Source organism: Nanorana parkeri, unplaced genomic scaffold, assembly GCF_000935625.1.
Source record: "Nanorana parkeri isolate BGI_ZX_2015 unplaced genomic scaffold, ASM93562v1 scaffold12, whole genome shotgun sequence".
Taxonomy (NCBI): domain Eukaryota; kingdom Metazoa; phylum Chordata; class Amphibia; order Anura; family Dicroglossidae; genus Nanorana; species Nanorana parkeri.
In genome coordinates, this window is record NW_017306280.1 from 1,936,532 (window position 1) to 1,959,002 (window position 22,471).

Genomic DNA, 22,471 nt, shown 5'->3' on the forward strand with positions numbered 1-22,471 from the left:
AAGAAAACGCTGTACTGAGACAAACACTGTTTTTGCGACCGTGTGCATGAAACCTAAGTACGTTGAGATGGATTTATGTAATGATGTTTGTACATGACAAGCATGTTAAATGTTCCATAGTAAGCTCTTGCTGTTGCTGCACAAATGGGGTCTTGGCTATATAGATTGCTGTATAGAGCAATACATCTCCCGGGAGGGATAACCGATTGAGCTAATTGATTGTGTGGATGTTTTACATGATCTCCTGCATTCCATAAAGCCCTTTAATTGACACCTTTCAGACTGGTGGTATCTGAAACCAGTTCCTATTGAAACCCAACCTCCATTCCAGATCCGATAGAAGGGAATACTGGGGACCTGCTGCTTCCATAACACCACAAGAATTGGCTATATGCAAATTTAAAAAAAGCTTTATGTATTGTACCGGATCTCATCTGTATTGATCTAGTATGTGCATGAGTTGAAGTTTTCCAGGTGTAAATTAAATTTGACAAAAGAAGGTTTAAAAAATGTGAACTATTGCACCTTACTATCTGGTCCTTAGATGTGGAAGTCTGAGAAAATAAACCTAATGCAGCTTTTAGGTATTTTTCCTGCATATACAGAGGAATACATGTTAATCCTGCCAGAATTCCAGTGTGCTTGTATTTTCCTCTGCAATGAAATGTTTTAATAACCAGCTTTCGCAGCTACCTATTAACTACAAAGAATTGCTTCCCTGTGTAATGGAGATTGAGTTAATGTAGCCACCCTAGGACTAGGGCAGGAAGAAAAAAACACCTGAAAGTAATGTAGCCATCACATCCAGAGAATGAAGAGCTGAAATATATTACATTTATATTTTTGCGTTTAGATATAATACAGGTGGATCTTGCATCAGACTTGTTTTCATGTTAAAAGGAGTTGTAAAGTCCCAGATTGGGGCATACACTTTACCAGCTCCTGAAAGCAATTTAGTGGCAGCTCAGCCACCAGGGGTTCTTTAATTCATTTTTAATTACAGAACCCCATCCAAATTGATCTGAACCAAAATCGAAAAAAAAAATAAATAATAAATAAAAATAAAAAAATCAATCCAAATTATGAATAACAAACTGAATCGAATTTCCGATCTGAAATCCAAAAAGACAAAAAAATTGGAATCAATCCGAAACGAAACACGTGTATTTTAAGCCTTTACATGTGTATTATCAGGGGTCCCCATTGGGAGATTTCCCTTTACCTTCTGTCAGGGATAAGCTGTAAAGTTTTCCCATTACTTTCTTTGATTGACAAATAGAGATGGGGGTGAAGATGTCTAAATGTACTCTACTATCCAAAACTTAAAAAAAAAAATCTAATTGATAAAATTTAAAGGGTGTATCCAGGTATTTTCAAAACCTAACCCAAACCTCCCACTGCTCTTTTAGATCATGTCTGTGCATTATTTATTTTACTTTGTTGCTGTAGCAGGGAACAGGTTTTATGAATCACTCTATTGTCATCACCAGGCTGCTGGGATCTCAGTTCCTATTGTCATAGACTTGTCCCCCAGAACTACATCTTCCTTTTCCTACACGCTATGTGTGGGCAGGCTCTTGGGAGTCAAGGCAGCAGCTTGGCTATAAAAGAAATCAATGTATGTATGCATGTGAAGTAGGATATAGAGAGATGGCAGATAGGTAGAGTTCTGTAGTCCAGCAGGAAGAACTGACAACACTGCTTAGTACTACAGCAGAGATACTGTGTTGCCAGTCAAAACAGCAAGTTAAGAGCGCACGGGAGTTCTGGCAGATCAACAGGTATTTTTCTGTATCTGCAGCATTTGTTAAAGGGTATCTGTGGCTGAGACCTAAAAATAAATATGTATTTCTATATTGAATTTTCATAAGTTCTAATCCACTCCTAATAACCTTATGCATCTAAAAGGTTGTCAACTTACTTATTGACAATGTATTTTCTCAATGCACTGACACCATTTCACTCAGCCCTGTGAATATGCACTCACTTGTGTCACCACTGACAGAGCCTGTCTTCTGAACTACAACTCAACACCTGAACAATGTAACATTAATATTGCTTGCTGGAAGCAATGCATGATGGGTAAGTGGTCTTGAGAGGTAGAGATTACATCACTATACATAGAAGAGCGCAACCACCTAAAAAATTGTTTAGATGCTAAGCATCCTGTAATGACTAACTGTTTAAATAAATTGGTTGATAAATAACTCACGGTTGTGATGTCATGGATGGACATGCACTCCCTGCAGTCCCGTGCAGTCAGCGAATTATTTCTGGATGGAAAGATCTGGACGGACAGGATCTAAATGGTCTAAGATCTAAATAAACCCCAAGTCTCTCCAGGCTGCGTCCTCGGCTGGCCGGGCCGAGCCGCGGCTATTAGAGCAGGAGGGGGAGGACTGTCAGGCTGCTGTGATCGGCACTGGGTGGTGTGTAGCCGTATGGTGTGCGGCGTAAACGCTGGAGCGTATTCGTCAGTGCTCGTGAGTCCGGGGTGATGTGTTCAAGTGAGATCAGTTGGCAATTAGCGGCTACGCGTTTCGAGGGTGACCCTCTTTGTCAAGCTCCACCGTCCTGCTCTAATAGCCGCGGCTCGGCCCGGCCAGCCGAGGACGCAGCCTGGAGAGACTTGGGGTTTATTTAGATCTTAGACCATTTAGATCCTGACCGTCCAGATCTTTCCATCCAGAAATACTTCGCTGACTGCACGGGACTGCAGGGAGTGCATGTCCATCCATGACATCACAACCGTGAGTTATTTATCAACCAATTTATTTAAACAGTTAGTCATTACAGGATGCTTAGCATCTAAACAATTTTTTAGGTGGTTGCGCTCTTCTATGTATAATTTTGCCAAACACGTTACACGGGGCTCCTCTCCCGGTTGTTGAAGAGCTTTTGCACACCATTTTCCATATGGTTAACAAGTGAGAAACCTGACCATATTTCAGTTGTGCGCTTCCATGCATTTTTTGTTCAAAGAGATTACATCACATCATGCAACAGAGAAAGAGATGCAAAGCACACTGGGAATCCAGGAAGTTGGTGAAAATGATGGACGGACGGAAGGCAGCACTCACTACATAAAAGGGATTTTGTCATGTTTGCTGTGATTGCATTATCAAAAACAACTCCAGTATGTATTCCTATTACAATGCTGATGTTATAACAGGAGAGGATATGTTAGGACTTTACAACTCCTTTAAGGTATACAATACAAGGAAATGTGCAGGTATGATGAGATGGATGTATATTATGAAAAATACAATAAAAATACACACACTCAGCACCTCTCTTATCACTCTCTATATAATTAAATGTTTTTGTCCTGACATACACTTCAACTTTTACAAACTCAGAGAGAAGACAAAAGCCAAGGCCTGAAGCCATTTCCTGCCATTCAGTAGCAGTGCACTCCGGTGTTATCGTACAATTGCTATTACTTTTGGGGTGCGTCATGCAAACATCAGAACAGAAAAGGAGGAACAACAAAACGAATGATTTCCAATAAAATAAGGTCTATCCTGCAACATCTCGGCCATACAATGAGTGTCCTGGGAACCTTCACAGCCAGCTCTTCCCCTCTGTTCACCTCGATGCTGACTCCACATTATTGCATTCCTGCTATTTCTTTTCCCACAGACAGATCGGATTCGGGATCTGAACGAGGAAGTTTTAATCTCACCCTGGGAGATTTCTGTGCATGAGTTTTGAAATATAATTATGATTATGTTAAGCTCTGAGAGAGAATGGCTAACCTTAGGCGTTATCAAAGTGAAAGGAAGATTGACATTTGCCTGCGAAAATTGAGCTGCAAAGTTCAGCGCTTTCACAAATGAACTGTGCTGGAGAGTGGACTTGTCTGGAAGATTAATTCAATAGAAGGCTGCGATGAAAGGCCCGAGAATGAGTCAGTGTTCCTGCTGTGGGATAAAATCGTGTACTGTTGGGATGAACAAGACTCACGCTTTGTTTTCATGATGGCTCATGGTTTATCATAGCTGGTAATAAATATGGTTTTAAAGCCGAACAAACAGCTAAATACACAGATGAAATCCATATATGGGGGCCAAAGTCTCAGCTCTGGTATTCATAGGACTGCAGGAGGCCAATACTAAAAAAAAAAAATCCAGGGACTTACACTGCTTGCATGTAAAAAAAAAAAAAAAAAAAATCAAAATGTATTGATACATTAAATACTGCAGATCTGCATTATTTGTGTGCAGCGCTCACCCCCGAAGGAGCCGCTGGAATAACTCGGGTCATCCCATAGCCTGTCTAGGAATTTTAGCAACCAGCTGCTCCATTAGCATTAACCGCCCTCTTCTAGTGACCCACAGAGCCGAGATCCAGGCCAAAAGTATGATGCTAAAGAACTATGTTAATATGTTCACACTGGGAGAGAGGATACAGGGGCCTAGAGATCCAGGGTATAACAGACACAGGCTTCGGACTTTTACCAGTCCTTTTTTAGAATTTCATTGTAGATCCATTAGCAGCATAGTTGAATAGGGATTGGCACAAAATCTTCAGTAGGAGAGACACCAGAACTGCTCCTGAGGTCCTCTATGTTCCAGGCACCACCCGCAGCCATCAGCTTCCCTGGTTCTCCTCGTCCAATAATAGCAGAGGCCTCCTCCAGACTTAAGGCCTGGTGAAACACTTCCCGCACTCAAGTGCCCCCCCCCCAGGCCGAGCCTGGGGGCAGGCTGGACAGCACCCTAGCCTGGACTCATCCATGCCTGGAACCAGACTAGACTGAGCACCTAGAAATTCATTTGAAGATATATGCCCTGTCCCAGCATGCAACACTGGCCAATTAAGCCCCAGTGATTGGACCTAAATTCAGGACTACATTCACCGGTACCAAAGAGACTATGCATTGCTACTTCTCACATATAGAAAACCTACTTCCCTCCCCTGCTTAGGCTATCAAGAGTAAGAAGAGTAAGCCTCGTGTAATTTGCAATTTGTGACTTACACTGGGCTGAAGACTCTTCCCACCCCCATGTGATAGTGCTGGGGGTACGGTGGCCAATAACCAGCACTATCACATGCAAAATATATTTTGAAATTTTCTTTCACTTACAGTGATAAGTCACCAGGACAACACAAAACCTCCCTCACAGGGACCCGACAGGGAATCTAATCCTTCTCCACTCAATTCAAAACTAAAACAAAGTTTTGGCTTAGCTGCACTTTAAATGCATACAGTGTATTGACAACATTTTATACAGGATATTGATCTTATGAATGAATAGGAAGTGCTCTACAATACTTCCTATTCATTCACGATTGGGGACATAGTAACTCATACTATATCCTCAGTTTATGAATGAACAGGAACACTCAGTATAGAGGATTGCTCTTCATTCATAACAGGGGCTGCAGAAAAAGAGATTGGAGGACTCAATTGAGGACAATTGAGATTGTCCTCAATCTCTTTTTCTATTTCTAAAGGGAAATATCAGTGGTCTGTTTAGACCCTTGATATTTCCCAGAGCCCCTGACAGAAAAGTTAAAAAATAAATAAAAATGAAAAATAACATTAAAAAAATAAATTTAAAAAAAAAGTTAGAAAAAAACAAATTTTTGGTTTCGGCATGACAAATGTTCTTTTTTTTCCGTTTTCGGTCTGGAAAATACAATTTCGGTGCACCTCCAGTAAAACCCCAATTTTACTGCCTGTGTCCAGCTTGGGAGATCTCCATACACTTCCTGTTTTTAATATAAATTCCCATTTTTAAGAGTTGTCATAGGAACAGTTGTACCAGAAAATACTGCCTTTACATATACATGGAGTATGAAATCAGACAGGCACCCCCAGATTTATGTCAAGTGATGCCAGTGCTGGATTTGAAGACCAACACAAATACTTGTAGGTGCAATGTGCCACACCTTAGCGACCCAGTGGGCCACTTACAAAAATGTAAAAGCCATTCCTTGTAATAGAGGACCAGGACTGTCGCTCCCGGCAATTCTTTAGTCATGCCAATGGTTACATACTCAAAGTATCACAATGACAAAGGGTGTCAACGTTGAAAACTTTGACAGGGGAAACCAGGGATTGGAAGGGAGAGAAAGTAGGAGGCTCCAGAGCCATCAAAGAGGTGGTGAGTACAACAGTCTTCCATTACAGGGAACATCTATATCAATTATTTTATGTTACTAACAGGGTCACTTTAAGTATTTAAAACATCAGGTTTGCTTTAGGATATTGGGATAGATTTGAAAGGTTTACTATTATTTTATACCATCGCTCAGTTCAGCATGTTCAGCCTTGTTCCATTAAATATAACTTTCCCTGCAGGGAACCGTTCTCACACTACACCTGTTGTATATGCAATTTTTTTTTTTACTATTCTTCATATGCTGTGTGTTTTTAATAAAAAAAAACAAAACTAAATTGCCTTTAATTCTTTTTATATTAAATTCCTAAGATCGCCAGCAAAACAGATGAACCTTCCTATTGTGATTAGCTAAAATGTATTGACTTGAAGACAGTCTAATGAAGATGGGTTTAAAGCTGAAGTGTAGTGAATGCATATAATACCTGCCTTTGTTCCCCTCTTCCTGCTAATCAACATGCAAATAACATTTCTCCATCAAATCATTTAGTTATCTCAGAAATACCTGTTTTGGGACCCAGTAATGTCATCACTGGGTATGCCTGCTGCTCCTTGGTGAAAGGGTCTGGCCGGCTCTTGTAAATCTCACAGCCTTCTGCCTTGGATCTTTTTCAAAAGAATTATAAGAAAGAACACCTCCCTGGGATCCGTTGGATTCACCAGCTTCTCCTTGCTGGAAACTGTGTGCTGCAGACTTTAGCTGTGCACTGCTGATTGGTTGACTGGTTGCAGGCACATCAAAAAGGGACGCCAGGGATGTGTTCTTTTACATAAAGCTCGGGGAAAAAAATATTGATAGCAGAGAGAGAGAATAGCTATGACGGGGGGGCAATGATGGCAGGAATCAGTGGAAGGTAGAGGTGATTGTCCTTCAGATGGGAAATAAAGCTGCTGCAGCCTCAAAGGGCTTTATTGTGGAGATGCAACTTTGTAAGGAATTCAGAGTAATCCATTCCAACACATGAGAGGACTTGCTACAAGGGTGGGAAAATTAGTTCAGCTTCAAAGTGAACCTGTGCTTTGCTGGTAGTGAGGAAATGCAGCACTGTGTAGAGCGTCTCCGCCCCCCTCCCCCATTTGACCGGTGCTCGATAGGGCCAATCACCAAGCATCCGCATTGTCACACAGGAGGAAGGTTAGTTAGACACATAATCAACCTATTCCTGAAAGTACCGGGTATGTTTCTTTTCCTGGTGACCATACAGAGTTTAGTTAAGTTAAGCTGTTACTTTGCCCTGCATGAGAAAAGCACAGGTTTTACTTCAAGCTGTCCTCAGAATTCAGGCAAGGGTCAGGAATGCCAGTATTACACCTTACAATTGTGAAATGTCACAGTTCTTTACAATAATTTCACATAACCCTGGTGCAAAAATATTATTCTGTATACAAAAATACAGTATATGTTTGAAGGACGAACAGAAGCGGTTTCACATCCACATCTACTTTTGAGCAGATCAACACTGGTAAAAGTTCCCAATGATCCTAAAGTATATATAATATATATAGCCAACATTTTTTGTATTTAGTTTTGCATTGCATGTGGATAGACTAAGTGCTGTCACGTTTTATGGCTGTCTGCGTCTTGCTTGGGAAATTTACCTTCTTTAATGATCCTGATGACCAATGAGACCAAGACAAGAAATTATGGGAAATCCAAATTGTCACCCAAACAAGAGTTGAGAGCAGAGCTTCCAATGGGGACACCTGTCCCGGAGACAACTGTGTAAGAGGGAAATGCCTTTATTTTATTTCCTTTTTTTTTTTCTGTTGTATCTCTGGGATAAAAAGTGTAGGATAAACTCACCAACGGGACATAGGCATAAAAAAAAAACCCCCCAACAGGGGCTTTATTTCTTCCCTACTGTACACAAAACTAATAAATAAAATAAAAAAACAATTTGGGCTATACATACTTGTTAAATCAGGGTGAGTATAGGCAACAATTATTCTGGTTGTCTGGTTTCGCATATCAGCTAATTTGCTTTTTAGGGCCCTTCCACACCTTGTGGTGTGTTATCTCATGCAATAACGTGTTGCGTTGAGGGCAGCCACCCCAATAGGTGGCCAGAGCACCAAAATGGACAAGCACCAATTTTTTTTTCAAATACTTTTTATTGATTTTTTAAAGTTAAACATTACAAAATACAGAAAATCTTTTCTTGATTTCCCTTACACCTCCACTCCAACATTGCCCTTTTCGTTTTAACATGAACCATCAATACATTTCATTCCACAGAACCCCTGCTATTGAGGGACTTACTCTATATCCAGCTAAAATCTACATATTACCCACCTATAAACAAAAATAAAAAATGTTTTAGCTGCAATGCACCACCCCCCCCGTGGTAGAACATCACAGTGCATTGTGGTGCATCAAAAATGCATTGAAGGTGCATTGCATTGGGGTGCCATTGAAAATGAATTATTTATGTTGCCTTTTTTTTTAAATAATTTGAAAGAATGTATAATATGCGGTAGAGATAAAATGTAGAGGTAACAAGTGGAAAAAAAAGTAAAAACTACAATAACAGTTTGAAATGTTTAATATTTTAGAAAGATTCTGCCTTATTGTTACCAATTACTGAAAGTAGTTTGCAGCATATCATAGCATCTTAATTTCATGAATAGGTTCTATTTAGAGACCATGAATAGGTTCTATTTAGGACCTAAACCGCTCTGCTATTAAAAATGTTGACAAAAAATATCAAAATAAATGTAAAAAAATATGTTGAACTGGAGTTTCATTTTAATACATTATACTTAAAACACGATTCTATTTCTAAATCTTCCTTACGTAAGTGGATGGGATGCTTTGCATAGAGACTGCATAAAGCTCAGGATCTGCCTGAGGGGAGACAGACAACTTCAGTAAGGAAGCAGGTAGTAAAAGAGGCTCAGCGGGGACAAGTCAAGGGCAATCTGACACAATGACTCATCTCAGCTTCACGTTAGACTATTGATCGGCGGACCCTCATGATGGATCAAAGTCTGTACAGTAGCCGCGAGATGGAGAACATTAACAGCAGCAGCACCTGGGGGATTGGGGAAAATGTGCTGTGGATCAGCTCGCTGAATCACCTGACCTTCCTTCCTACACTCCGCACATCCATGGACAAAAAATAAATACATTTTACATTCCTGGGAGTTTTATCCCTATGGTTTAAAAGAAGTACCATAGTGTATTCCCATGAGGCTATCCATTTTATTGCAGGTACATTAAAATTCCACTAAATTATTGGTGTAAAGTTTACCAAAAATAATTAAGTTTCACATTTATTCAAGCTGACCTATTATCAGGATATATAATAATAATAGTAATGTTAGATAGAAAGAAACTGCGCTAGGAATCAAATAACACTAAGAGCAGCTGTGCTTAATAGGTGAGTACACCCAAAATAGGAAAAAAGAAAAAAGCCCTGCGCTTCGAACTCAAAAATTATATTACTAAAATGTGAAGAAAAAAAAATAGTATAAAAATAAATAATAATAACTGTCATTAAAAAAAAATGCGGGGGATACTGTTGAAAAAAATTCCAGGTCAGAGACTCAGAAAGCATTGAAGCCAAAGCCTCTGCATAGGAAACTAAGTTTTTTACAGGAAATATCAATAGCAGCCCACCATACATTTCTCATGACGGAGTCACCTTACGGTATTAAAAAGTTACGTTTACAAAAGAGAATTATCAAAAAATAGCAGTTAAAAAAAAAATCCTACATTTTAATATATGGACCCCAAAGCCAGAGGATGAGTGCGACCTCTGAAAGAAGTGGTAGCTCCTGTGACGGCACAATTACTATAAATCTCATCCCTCTATGTGAAGACAGGAAATGAGGCCTTGAAAAGGGTTAATATTTCAGTTTTCTTCGTTATCATCTAATTTCTTTGGCTGCAGGCAACAAATATGTAAATGTAGCCGTGACTGGCAGCGCTCGGCAGAATGAAAGCTCGGCGGATTACTTGTAAAAATTGTTTTACATGTGATGTTAACAAGCTGCCCTAGATTCCACTCTGCTCATACTGATTGAGAAGTCAATAAAAATGCATATTTTTCTGCTAATTAGACTCCTTGAGACTGTTAGCCCTAAAAATTATTTTTAAAAATGACAACTTAGTAATATCCTGCAAGAATCTATCAAATAAAACACCGGAGGTAATCAGCCAACGTGTAGCATAGGTTACAAAAGGGAAGAGATCTCTAAACTGTAAATCGACTTCTAGACAGCCAACGGAAATCTAATCATGCTTTAATCATTGGCTCTTTCATGCCACAAAATCATCCTCCAAGCTGACAGGTTGAATACGTGCTTAAATTGTATCTAAAGCCCAAACTTTCTTGTTTTTTGCTAAAATAGGGACGGGTTAACTCCAGTGAAAAAAAAATTGCCATTCATCCCTCTTCCTGTGAGCCTAGGCCATCATGGACCCACCCCCCTGGGGAAGTGCCTCATTGGAAGAGTGACGCTCTGTGTTGCAGTAAGGACTGCACACCTTTGAAGCTGCATGGGAAGGTGGGACATTTGATCCAGCTTGGAAGTTCCTTTTAAAGAGCCCCTGAATAGGCAAAGTGAAAGAGTCTGTTGAAAGCCCATCACTCTACCGACCTATACTTTTTCCTGTTGGAGATTGGAGTCAAACCCTGTGTGAGCTTCATGTTGGTAGCTTACGGTTGATCGGGGGAAGACTGGGAACCTTTGGCCTGGGAGACAAACACAGTCAACCATCACCTTCATGGTAGAGGCAGATTCCCGTGGGCTAAAGAAAGTGTGCCGTGATACCCCTTGGATTGTTTGGCATGGTGAAAAATGGGTGTTCCTAAAGGCCATGGTTTATTGTGGTACACCTTTTCACATCTTTCAGCAATCAGTCACATGACCTCTCAAAAGGAGCTTGAGTGCGGGCCTTACTCTGATCAATGTCTGAATGGTGAATTATCTCTACTCTCACCAGCCCCATTATTAGCACTTGCCTGGGATTGGGTGGGGGGAAATACCCCCAGCCCAGTCCTCCCCTACATTTAATGAGGTCCTCCTCAAATAGCAGTGTTGAGACCCATTGATTTGCTACCCAGAAAACTCCCCTCCCTGAAGCACTGAGTTTTTTGCGAGAACTCTGATGGAGCAGCAGACTATCATTTTACCCATTCAGGGCAAAAATAGAGTCTTTTTGGGGTTCATAAAAAGCAGCCGGTCAGACCGTCTGTGTTGCATAATACATACAGGAGTTCCCGTTCAACATCTATAATATTCTTATGACTGCTAAGAAAGAGCATATTAAACATTCTCACTGTTCCACTCAGCAAAGGCAGCAATATAAACTATGTATTATCTACATATCAAGTAATTGTATGGTGTAATTCCCTTTAATTCTAAAACAGTTCCGGTACTGGAAACATTGAATTATTAAACGGTATGATGAAAATGCTGTTGCAATGAAGATTAATTAATCATTATTTTGGATTCAATGCAGATCATTCATTTGACTGTACCTGCATTCATTATAAAAAGGTAGAAGAATTGCAAATGTTTACTGGCACTAAACTTTTTTTTAAAAGAAATATATTTTATATGAAAAATTTGAACATTTAAAACATCAACACCAAGCAAAATACATTGTATTTATTTAGCTCTTAAAGGGCCTAGAACAGGGGTCAGGAACCTGTGGCTCTGGAGGTCTTTCATCCCTCTGCTGCGGCTCCCTGTCCAGGGGCGGAACTACTGCCGGATGATGGGCTTCTCAGCAATGGGTTTCCATGGATGGTAATGACAGCCTTGCTGACGTACTCTTCATCAGCTGTGTGATGAGCGACACTCTGGCCTCGTAACACGCTCAGCCATGGCACGCCCCAGGGACATGTACCCCCCCACAGACCTTTCAACCTGAGCACCACCAACATGTCCTCCACACACCCTGCCCACCACCACCTCATAGGATGGCCAAGATGAGCATGTCAACCTCCTCCAATTGGTGTTCTGCATGTCACTCAAACTTTCAGAGCAGGCCATCAGACATAGTGGGCAGAGCTGAGAAAGGCTGATTGTGTTCAGCCCAGCCCACCAGGTAAGTGCCCAATATGCCCAATGGCCAGTCTGGGCCTAGTTCCAATTTATCCAAAAGTGTTCAGCAGGACTGAGGTCAGGGCTCTGTGCAAGTCACTTAAGCTCCTCCACACCAAACCCATCAATCCATGTCTATACGGAGCTGGCCTTGTGCAAAGAGCTACAGTCATGCTGGAACAAAAAAAATGGCCTTCCCCTAACTGTTGCCACAAGGTGGGCAGAGCACAATTGTCTAAAATCTCTTTGTATGATGTCGTATTAACTGTACCTTGACACTTAATTAAAGTGGAACTAAAACCTCCTATCCCATACAGCCGAGGACGGTGCCACCTTAGCTTCTATTTGGATTGCAGTTGCCATGGTACTTCACATGCTAATCAGCTATGACACCAGCCACTTGACACCTTGAAAGTATGATTGAGAACTGAAATGAGCACACTGACAACATTTATAGTTGGCATGCCCTAAAAGTAACTGTCTTTGGAGACATTAAATTGATGGGAAACATTCCTCTTTAACCATTTGGAATCCAAATGTGGTGTCCACATATGTTTTAGCCATATAGAATATGAATCTATATATGAAATAATCAAAATCTGTAATGGCAAATGAAAATGTGAATCATATAAAAAAGTAATTTTCAAGTAAATGTCATAATAAAAACGCCAAACGTGTCCTTAGTGAACACAAATCACCATAGTTTCTTATTAACCTTCAGTCATTGGATAGCTAGTGAATAGAAGAACACAAAATATGTGTGGATACTAATATATATATATATATATAATGAATATGAATGTATTCCCGCTTGTGCCGTTGTCTCCTTGTGCTGAACCGAGCGCTGGTACAGATTACTTAAATTTATCAAGCTGACTTTGATCACCGGAGCATAGAGACAATGCAATTGCTTTACTTGCAACTAAATAAATAATTGTGGAACCGATAGCAGCTTTATGAATAACATTATTAATGGAAATTATTCTCTCCGTCAACTTTATAATCGCATTATAGGTACAGTTGCTGTTTAAAGAAAATGGAAGCCCGTGTGATTTACCCTCATTGCGTTCTCATATCAGCGAAGGCTCATTGTGTCCTTGAACAGGGTATCTACATTATGTAATTGGTGTCTAGGAAAGCGTCACTGAAAATAATCATCGTTGCAATAGAAATTTATGCAACGGCAATGGATTTTTTTCGTTTTTAATCTAAGAAACACGCCATTAATGGCCTCTCATATTAAGGGGCATTTACAGGGAATGTTCGCAGATCAGCTAATTTCTATCATTTGTACAGCGCTGAGCACTCGCTGTGAGATATGATGCAATGCTGAGTACAGGGATTCTGCCAAGACTGGTATTTGCAGTGACAGTGCACAATATGTGGCTGAAACAATAAATTTAAAAAGGAACAAGTGCCACTTCCTGTTTTTTCCTGGAGGTCCCTTTTAAAAATTGTATAGTAGACAGTTTTCAAGACTGATTGCCCCACAAATGGCAACATGCAATTCGATGGTAAAAGGGATATCTAGATCTCAAACATATATTAAATATATAAAGTGTATCTAAACCCAAAACAAAAATGTAATACTTTGCAGCTCACCAGTCTTTGAATGGTGATGACCGCATTAGTTTTCTTTTTTAGGCTTTTTTCCCTTTATTTTGACCTGGTGATCCAGCCAGTAATACATTTCCTGTCTTAGGCTGTCTCCACTCCATGATTGAGCAACAGAGCCACCCTTGGACAGTAGTATTATCGCCCTGTGGAGGGGGTAGTGTTAGACGCATTAGCAGACTTAAGAGTTGAATGCAGCCACCACACCTACGAATTGGTAAACTGCAATAAATTACATTAATGCTTTTGGGTTTAGAAATGCTTAAGTACATTTTCTGCAAGTACAGTAAAACACCTGTTGATCCTGCCAGCAATCCAGTGTGCTTGTAACATTTGGCGCACTGAACTTAAACAATGTTATTAGCTTCTCTTCTCTGGATTACAGAACTCCCCTCATTTTATGGAGATGAGGAGAGGGGGGAAATGTTTGTAGTCCAAGTCTGGAGAGCAGCCTAGGCTGACAACGCTGCTCTTCCATAGATACAGTACAGTTAGTATAGCGTTGTCACCCAAAAACAGGTAGTACGTTTCTGGTAGGATCACCAGGTGAAAATAAAAAGGTAAGAAGCCTGAAAAAGATAAAACTAATGCAGCCACCACATGTAAATAGTAGTAAGCTGAGGAGGGAGGGAGAGGAAGAGGGAATCTAACTAGCCCCCCCTCACCTTCCCGCTTCAGCGTGTTGCGTTAGTGTGTGTTATGTCGAGCATGTGTATGTTATGTCTTTCAACGCATTAGAATGGACAAAATAACTTGTCATTTTTTCCGATGCAGGGCACCACAACGCATTATGTGCTGCATTGTGCACTGTTGTAGTGGCATTAATGGTAAATGCCACCTAAAACATATCTTAACGTCAGTAAAGTGCATCACCGCAATGCAGTGCTGTGAAGCCAGCAGAAATGTTGCTTATTGAAGTGTAAGGTCTACATGAGTTCTTGTCTTAAGGTGGCCATACACTTTACAACCATCGCAAGACCTTAGTCTTGCGATGGTTGTAAAAGATACTCAACACCTGCGGAATCCAGTAAACCCATCATGGAAGGAAGCAAGTCGATGTCTAGCTCCCCCATCTCACTATTGCAAATTACAAGCACGAAGAAATGGTAGATCTTTATACGTTCATAACCTCGTAACCTGCATCCCTGGAACCAGTTGTACACATTCCGTTCTATTACCCAGAACTAAATTCCTTTGCAGAATTGTTGTTCATGCTTAAATTGCTTCAGAAAAAAAAACAAATCACAGAATACATTCGTTCCTCCTTATACCATCTGGAAACCACGGGAAGCATACACAGCCTGCATACATTTGAATTTTAAGATTTTACATCTGAACTTTTTAATAGAATAATGAAAAGGTTCTGCAAGAAGTTACTGTAGGAGAAGTCTGCTCTTTTATTAACTCTGATAAAACACCATGCTCCCGCAAGTCTCAGTGCCCAGGTTTATTCTTTAACATCACAGATTAGGCGTGAGTGCTGCCATTTTGAATGCCTATCCGCAGAGTTTAGGGCACCAAGATCCCTAAGGATCCAACATCTTTTGTATACTAAGTTTAGCAGTTGGGCTTAAGGGTGACGGTCTTTAGGTTTGTGTTGATGGGGGCACAAGGATGTTGACGGTTTTTAGGTTTGTGCTGATGGCATCAGTTTGACATGAAGGGCGCTTCCGTGATCAGTCAGCATTAATTGACGGGGCATTTGACCTAGAGACCTTCTAGCAGGTTTTGCATTCCCTTAGACTTGTATGGGGTCGGAAAACCCACCTGAACCCAACAAAATCCCATTGACACAGACATTAAAAGAATAAATTACATAACTCATTGAATGTCCGGAAATAAGGAACAATCCCCTTGTTTTTTGAAAGCAACATTGTTAGTGGATATGCATTCCCTTGTTAGTGGATGGCATACAGCCCACCATACCATACTGTAAGCTTTCTACTTGTATGGTCTTGTCATAGAGTTTTAAATTTAAAGGCCAGATGTACTTATAGAGCCCATTCACAATATGGGGTGTATTTATAAACAATCCGCAGAGCCATTACTCTTACCAAATTACATGTGCCTTTACTCTGTGCAAATGCAGGAGAAACAAATGTTATTATAGCATTTTTTCTTTTCAGGTCAAATGTAATATTGGGACAATATTTAATTATGGCCACTAGATGGCGCCGCGGATTATAAGAAAATAGGTATTTCCTATGCTTGTCCGCTCCATCTAGTGGCCATACCGCAACATTTTCCTGAAATTGCATTCAAAGAACGGCTATGTGATTGTTCATAAATACACCCCCAAGTGTCCAAGTGTTGCATTTATACAATGCATAATTGCATGCTGTGTTAAGGAAATGTACTCATTTTAATAGACTGGCAGTGTACATACTGTATTGAGGCAGCCCATTAATTTTAAAGGGAGTGGCAGCACACCAAAGAAATGGACATAATCCCTTTTTTTAAGGTGCACCACTTGGCAAGGCATGTGTGTTGCAGTGTGCTGCATTTCATGTGCATTGCCTGCTATAGATGTAGTGCATCAAAACAAAAGGCATTAATGCTTTAACATGCATTGCAGTAACGTTGCCAGATTGGAGGGGGTAATTAAATTTTCCCAAACTCCCCTGGGAAAGTAGGGATTACCTATTAATGTAGTTTTAAAGGGCAAGAAACAATGCACCAGTCTCAGAGGCCATAATAGCTCAATCTGTACTGGTTGAGCCGCTGTACCGCAATTCTGCACACTCTAGATTTCCAGCAAATAGTCCTCTGAAATGCCACACAATCATAACTTCCACAGTTGTTCCATCTGCAGTTCCAAAATGTTGCCATTAGAAAAGCTCTTATAATAAAACACAAACCGCACAGACGTACAGATCAACACAAAGCAGCAAACTGCACCAACAGAACCACAGCAACAGACCGGGAGTCACAACCAAAACTGATATAAAATGCTCAATCCGGGTTATCACCACTTCTATGAAAGGAAAGCTGCAGTGAAAACATATGGAGGCAGCCATTGCTGTAAACACTAGCTCTGCCTGGCTGTCATGAGGATCCATTGGTTTCAGCACATTTGAAGTCACTGACTTAGAACAAGTATGCAGAGTTAGGTCAGGGCTTCACGGGACCACTTTTGATCACAGAAACTGAAATAATCTGCTAGCGTAAAAAAATCTATAATTTGTGCTACTGCAGGAGATTGGAAAGAGATTAGGCTCATGAGATTAACCCCGTAGGGCACCCTATAATAGAAAAAATAGCAATTGACCTCATACTCCCATTCAAGTCCATGGAGGTGAAGAGAAATGATTAATTGCTAATAGTTTCTGCCACACAACTGAATTGCAAGAACACAGGAAATTGGTCATTCAGTCATGCTACTGAGTATGTCTCATTTAGCAGCTCACATATAAAAATTGTGATGAGGCTGGGCTTGGTGCAAACCCAGTTTGCCTGGCCCAGTTGCACAGAGGCGCATTCCACATCCTGCAACTATATGTCACAAAGGTGGCCGCCACTGCTGCCACTAATTAGGTTGGGAGGAGAAAGTGGTGGTCAGAGTTTTGTGCAGAACTGGGTTCCCACCAATCCCAGGTTCATCTGTAATTACAAACAATGCCATACAATGAGAAAGACATCAGATTGTGCAACTGAAAAATCGCCTGTGTAGCCCTAACTAGAGTGCTTTGTCCCTGCATGCTCACTCCTGGCCAGTGTTAAAGTCAGGGGCAACCAGGCAATTAGTAACTTCAGAAGGAGATCAGCAACAGCCTGCTTCTCCCAGTACATGATGTGAGCTACATATCTCTCCATGCACAGCAAAATGCAAAGATATTTCAATAAAATTTATAACAACGTGTATAAAAGTCAGTACTTATCACACCGCAGAAGGTAAAGCGTCTTTCTGATCTTTGGCGCAGTAGACGGATGCAGCACAGTAGTGACCAAGTGCAGCATTTCTTTACATTGATCCTTAGGGAACTCAGACAATGTCCTCTTCAGATCCCTGACAGGTGACACAATCAGTGGAGTTCTCCTATGCTGGTAATGAGCACAGCTGAGCTCCTACCTTAAAAGATGTGAATACTTCTGTATGACAAATGGAGCAGAAACCTATAAAGACTCCCAGATTTATTGTACCAGACAAAAAAGGGAAGCTTAAAGGCTATCTATGATCAAAAAAGAAAAATAATAGTATTTCTATATGGAATTTCCAAGTTCTATCCCACTCCTAATAACCATATCGATGTAGAAGTTTGTAAACATAGATAATGAAGATGCCCATAGGTTGTACTTCCTCAATGCACTGACACAATTTCACTCTGTGAATATGCACTTTCTTGTGTCATAACTCTCACACATCCTGCCTTCTGAACTACAACTTAACATCAGAGTCGCGTACAGTTGCTCAGCCGCTGCGAGTGCTGAGTTAGCAAACCGCCACTGAACGCTGTGCTGCCAGTCAGTGCTCAGCACTGCTAACCTAGCACTCGCAGCAGAAGTGAATGTGGATGCAAAGCGCTGAGTGTGACAGAGAAGGTGGGGACAGAGCACCAGCTGCCAATTTAACTGTGGGCACCCCTGCCAGAGCTGGAGAACAGTGCCTGAACTCCAATGGAGGAAATAACAATTCAGTGTGGGAACCTCCAATTTAATGTTTCGGTGGACAAGCACACCAAATATTCATTGGAAAATTGTATTTATTAGTCAAAAATATTATCCTCCGCCATTTTGCTGCACTGTGCAGCCGAAGCATTTAGTGAAGCTGCTGTAGCGAATTGAAGTGCTGCAGGACAGCTACTTAGCGCTTGGCTAAGGAACTGAACACACCTCTGAATAACATTATCATTGCTTGCTGTAAGCAATGCATGATGGGCTTTGTAGTCTTGAGAAATTGAGATTACATCAGGCAGCAGGGGAAAAGATGGAAAGCACACTGGAAAGTGATGGGCACATGGAAGGCAGCACTCACTACATAAAGCTTTGATTGCATTATCAGAAACAACTATAGTATGTATTCCCATGGCATATACTATCCTGCCATTCCTACAATGCTAATGGCAGGATAGTATATTCGGTGACTCTAGAACTCCTTTAATCTTTTTGCTGTGGGCATCATCACCTCTGATACTCTAGCTCAGCATTAGGGATGTGCTGGGGCTTGATGCGAACCCACTTTTCTGGAGTTTGTCCAAGCCCCCACAAAACTGTGACTGACACCATTCCCCCTCCCAACCCAATTAGTTACTGCCGGTGCATTCCCCGTCCCTTTGAACTGCAGCAAACTGGGTTCACACACATTATTACTCTGTGTTTCTCAACTTTTTTTTATTAGTCACGTCACCCTTTAAAGTATGCAAAATCTCGAGGCACCTCAGTCGAAAATATAAAAAAAATTGTCCCCCCAAAATCCATACCAGACGCTTATCCTAGATAGGGGTCCAGTATGGATTTTAAGGGGGAACCTCCATGCAAAAAAACAAAAGAAAAACCTGGTGGAAACCCCCCCTTTCACATCAGAGCAAGAGCATGACAAAGGTCAGAAGGTGAGGGAGGTCTGGAGGGAGGCAGACTTCCATCCACTTATGAATGGATCCCAACCCACTCTAGATTAGCATCATACTTTTCCATTACGCTGGCAACCAGCCCACCTGCACCGAGGAAAGGCATGCTGCTGTGGGAAAATATCACGCCACCTTGGTTGAGACACGCTGCTCTAGCTTATGTAAATGAGTCCTGACAGCCTACCATGAAGAAAATCCAGGGACTCACTGGTGACCTCGCTATAAAAACAACAGTTCCCTGGCTGTTATACTAACTCAATATTGAGTCACTGAGCTGGAACAATTATGCAGGACAGGAAAGACGGAGAAAAATCAGAAGCCTTCATTGCCATACAGTGGGTCAGTGTCTCATAGGCAATCTAGACACTCCAGCTGTAGTGAAACCAGTCTCAGAGGCATTGCAAAACTGACAGCCGTAAGCATGACTCTCAGAGGTATTATGAGACATGTAGCTTCATCACAGCTGGATTGCCGAACACTTTTATGGTAAAATATTACATTATTAATATGGGTGTGTGCATGAGACCAAAAACAGGGACGGCTGAGAGGGACAGAAGCATATAGGTGGATCAATGAAAGTTATGATTTCCTACAGGCTGGCCACTTTCTTAAAACAAGCGTGAGCAAACAACGACCAAAATAACCATAATCAATCTTAAAGGGTTATTAAACCCTCTGCAAGCAGTAGATATATGCAAAAAGTGTAAAAAAAAACGCTTTAAAAGCGGTTTAAACTTACCTGTGTCTTCCCCGCGCGCTCCCGTCCGAAAATGTGAAAATTCTCGGGTGGCCGCAAAGCATCTTGGGGCGGGCACATGCGCAGTTCACATTTTCGGCCGGGAGACGAGGAGAGACACAAGGTAAGTATATGGACGCGTGCTCCCGCATGCAGATACCGTGGGACAGGAAGTGACAGCAAGCACCGAGGAGTCAGCGCTGGACCGGAGACCCGCAGCAGCGCTGGAAGCACAGATGAAAATGACAGGAAAGAAGAAGAAGATCGGATTAAGAAACATCATTTATAATAATATATATACATGTACATATACTGTATATATCTTAAAAGGTTTGATAGCATAAATGTTATGTCACATGATCCCAAAGTAAATAAATCTGTTTCTTGACGACCCCAGAGTTGGTTGAAAAAAAATGGCAATAGGTAACCTTTTTTTTAACCCTTTAACCTTTCATTAAAGTGGAACTTTAGCAAAAGTAATCTTTATACCAGGGCATAAGCACGTTCTCCCATATTTCTCCCATATTTAAGAAAACACACACACACTCTTTCTACAGTCTCAGTAACTGTTCACCAGACTGATCTTTTACCTGCGTCTTTAGTGAAGTGGCCAACTTCTCTGCAGGTTGACCCATGTGTCCCTGAAGAAAAATCCTTAGTGTCATCAGATCTGGTCAGTCAGCTAGGGGCATATCAGTAGCATTGTGTCTACCCACTCATGTCACTACCTGCAACAAAAAGAATACAGCAGTGCCACAATTTATTAATCAGGAAAAGCTTTTGAGTGCTAGCTATTCTGGTATAGTTTACTATATCTAGTTGTAAAGCAGATTTTTGATTCCCTGAAAAAAGAAAAAAATATATGTTGAAGAATTGTTGATACATCTATTGTGATATGGGATATGTACAGTCTATATATCACCATTTTGCAGGTAAATGACCCTCATCAGCCTTGATTGAAAGACCTTGGTTTTTTGACTGGTCCTTAAGATTTAAGGTACTGGAAAACAAAAGTTTTTCTTAAAAATACTTGTATTTAAAATATAATTAAGAGGGACCACAATGGTCTCCAACACCACCCCGTCCTGCACGTGCACACACATTTATAGAATAATCTAGAATAATTCATTCATTAAAAAAATGTGCATAGCTATTCATTCAGTGAAACTGCACGTATAATAGTATGTTGTGAGAGAGGGGCAAAATTGAGTGTTCTTAAAGCTATTTTCTCTTCTGGTCGAATGTACTTCAAATATTATGGGCAGTAGTAATCCAAGAAAATACCACATTATGACCAGTAGGTGGAGTTGAAGATAATAGAAAATAAATACATGTTAGTAACAGGAAATATGATTATTATTATTGTACATGATTTATGTAGTTTTAGGAGGGCAGTTTCAGTGGAGTGTTGGAGGGAAAGCCAGACTCTAAGGCAGTGGTTCTCAACCTTTCTAGGGCCGGGACCCCTTGGTAACATTTGCCAAGTTGTGGTGACCCCCAGCGGTAAAATTTAGGGATGACGCAGCTGCATCGACATCTGGCGGCGTGGCGGAAGAACTGACACTGCTGCACTAGGAGAGGGCTGAGGAGGACTCTCACCTAGCACAGCAGAAATCACACAGCGACCCACAGGTTGAGAATCACTGCTTAAAGGAGACAACGAATCCCAGAGGATTACAACAAACAGTAGCAATAGTCCATTATACTATACTATACTATACTATTAGTCCTCTGTAGCTGCTGGTATTCTGCAGTGTGCTGTAAAATGATTATACGGCGCAACGCAGAATAACACCAGCTATAGAGGAATACAGCAAATTTCAGCAACAATACATTATGCTATAATGTACTATTGCTGGGATTTGTAGTCCTCTGTAGCTGGCGTTATTCTGCATTGCGCTGTATATAATGTACTATTGCTGGGATTTGTAGTCCTACATAGCTGGTGGTATTCTGCATTGCGCTGTATAATGATCGAGCAGAGTAAACCTTTCCGGGAGAAAGAAAGTTTCTTTTTTATCTGATTAACGGCGGCCAGCAGGCCCGATGTCAGAAAAAAAAAACAGCACAGAAAGGTTTACTCTGCTCGGTCGAGCAGAGTACACCTTTCCAGGAGTTGCTAGGCAACCCCTCGAAAATAGTAATTCGACCCACAGGTTGAGAACCGCTGCTCTAAGGGGTCGCGGAGGTTGTTATCAGTGAGGTGGCAGCTCAGGCGGTTGTAGATTAGGCATTCTAGGAGTTTGAAGGCGAATGGGAGTAAGGACATTGGTCTGAGATTGTTAAGATTAGTGGGGTTCAGTGAGGTTTTTTTTTGGCTGTTGGGGTGACCAGCGCATGTTTTAGAGGGCAGGGAAAGATGCCAGTAGAGAGGG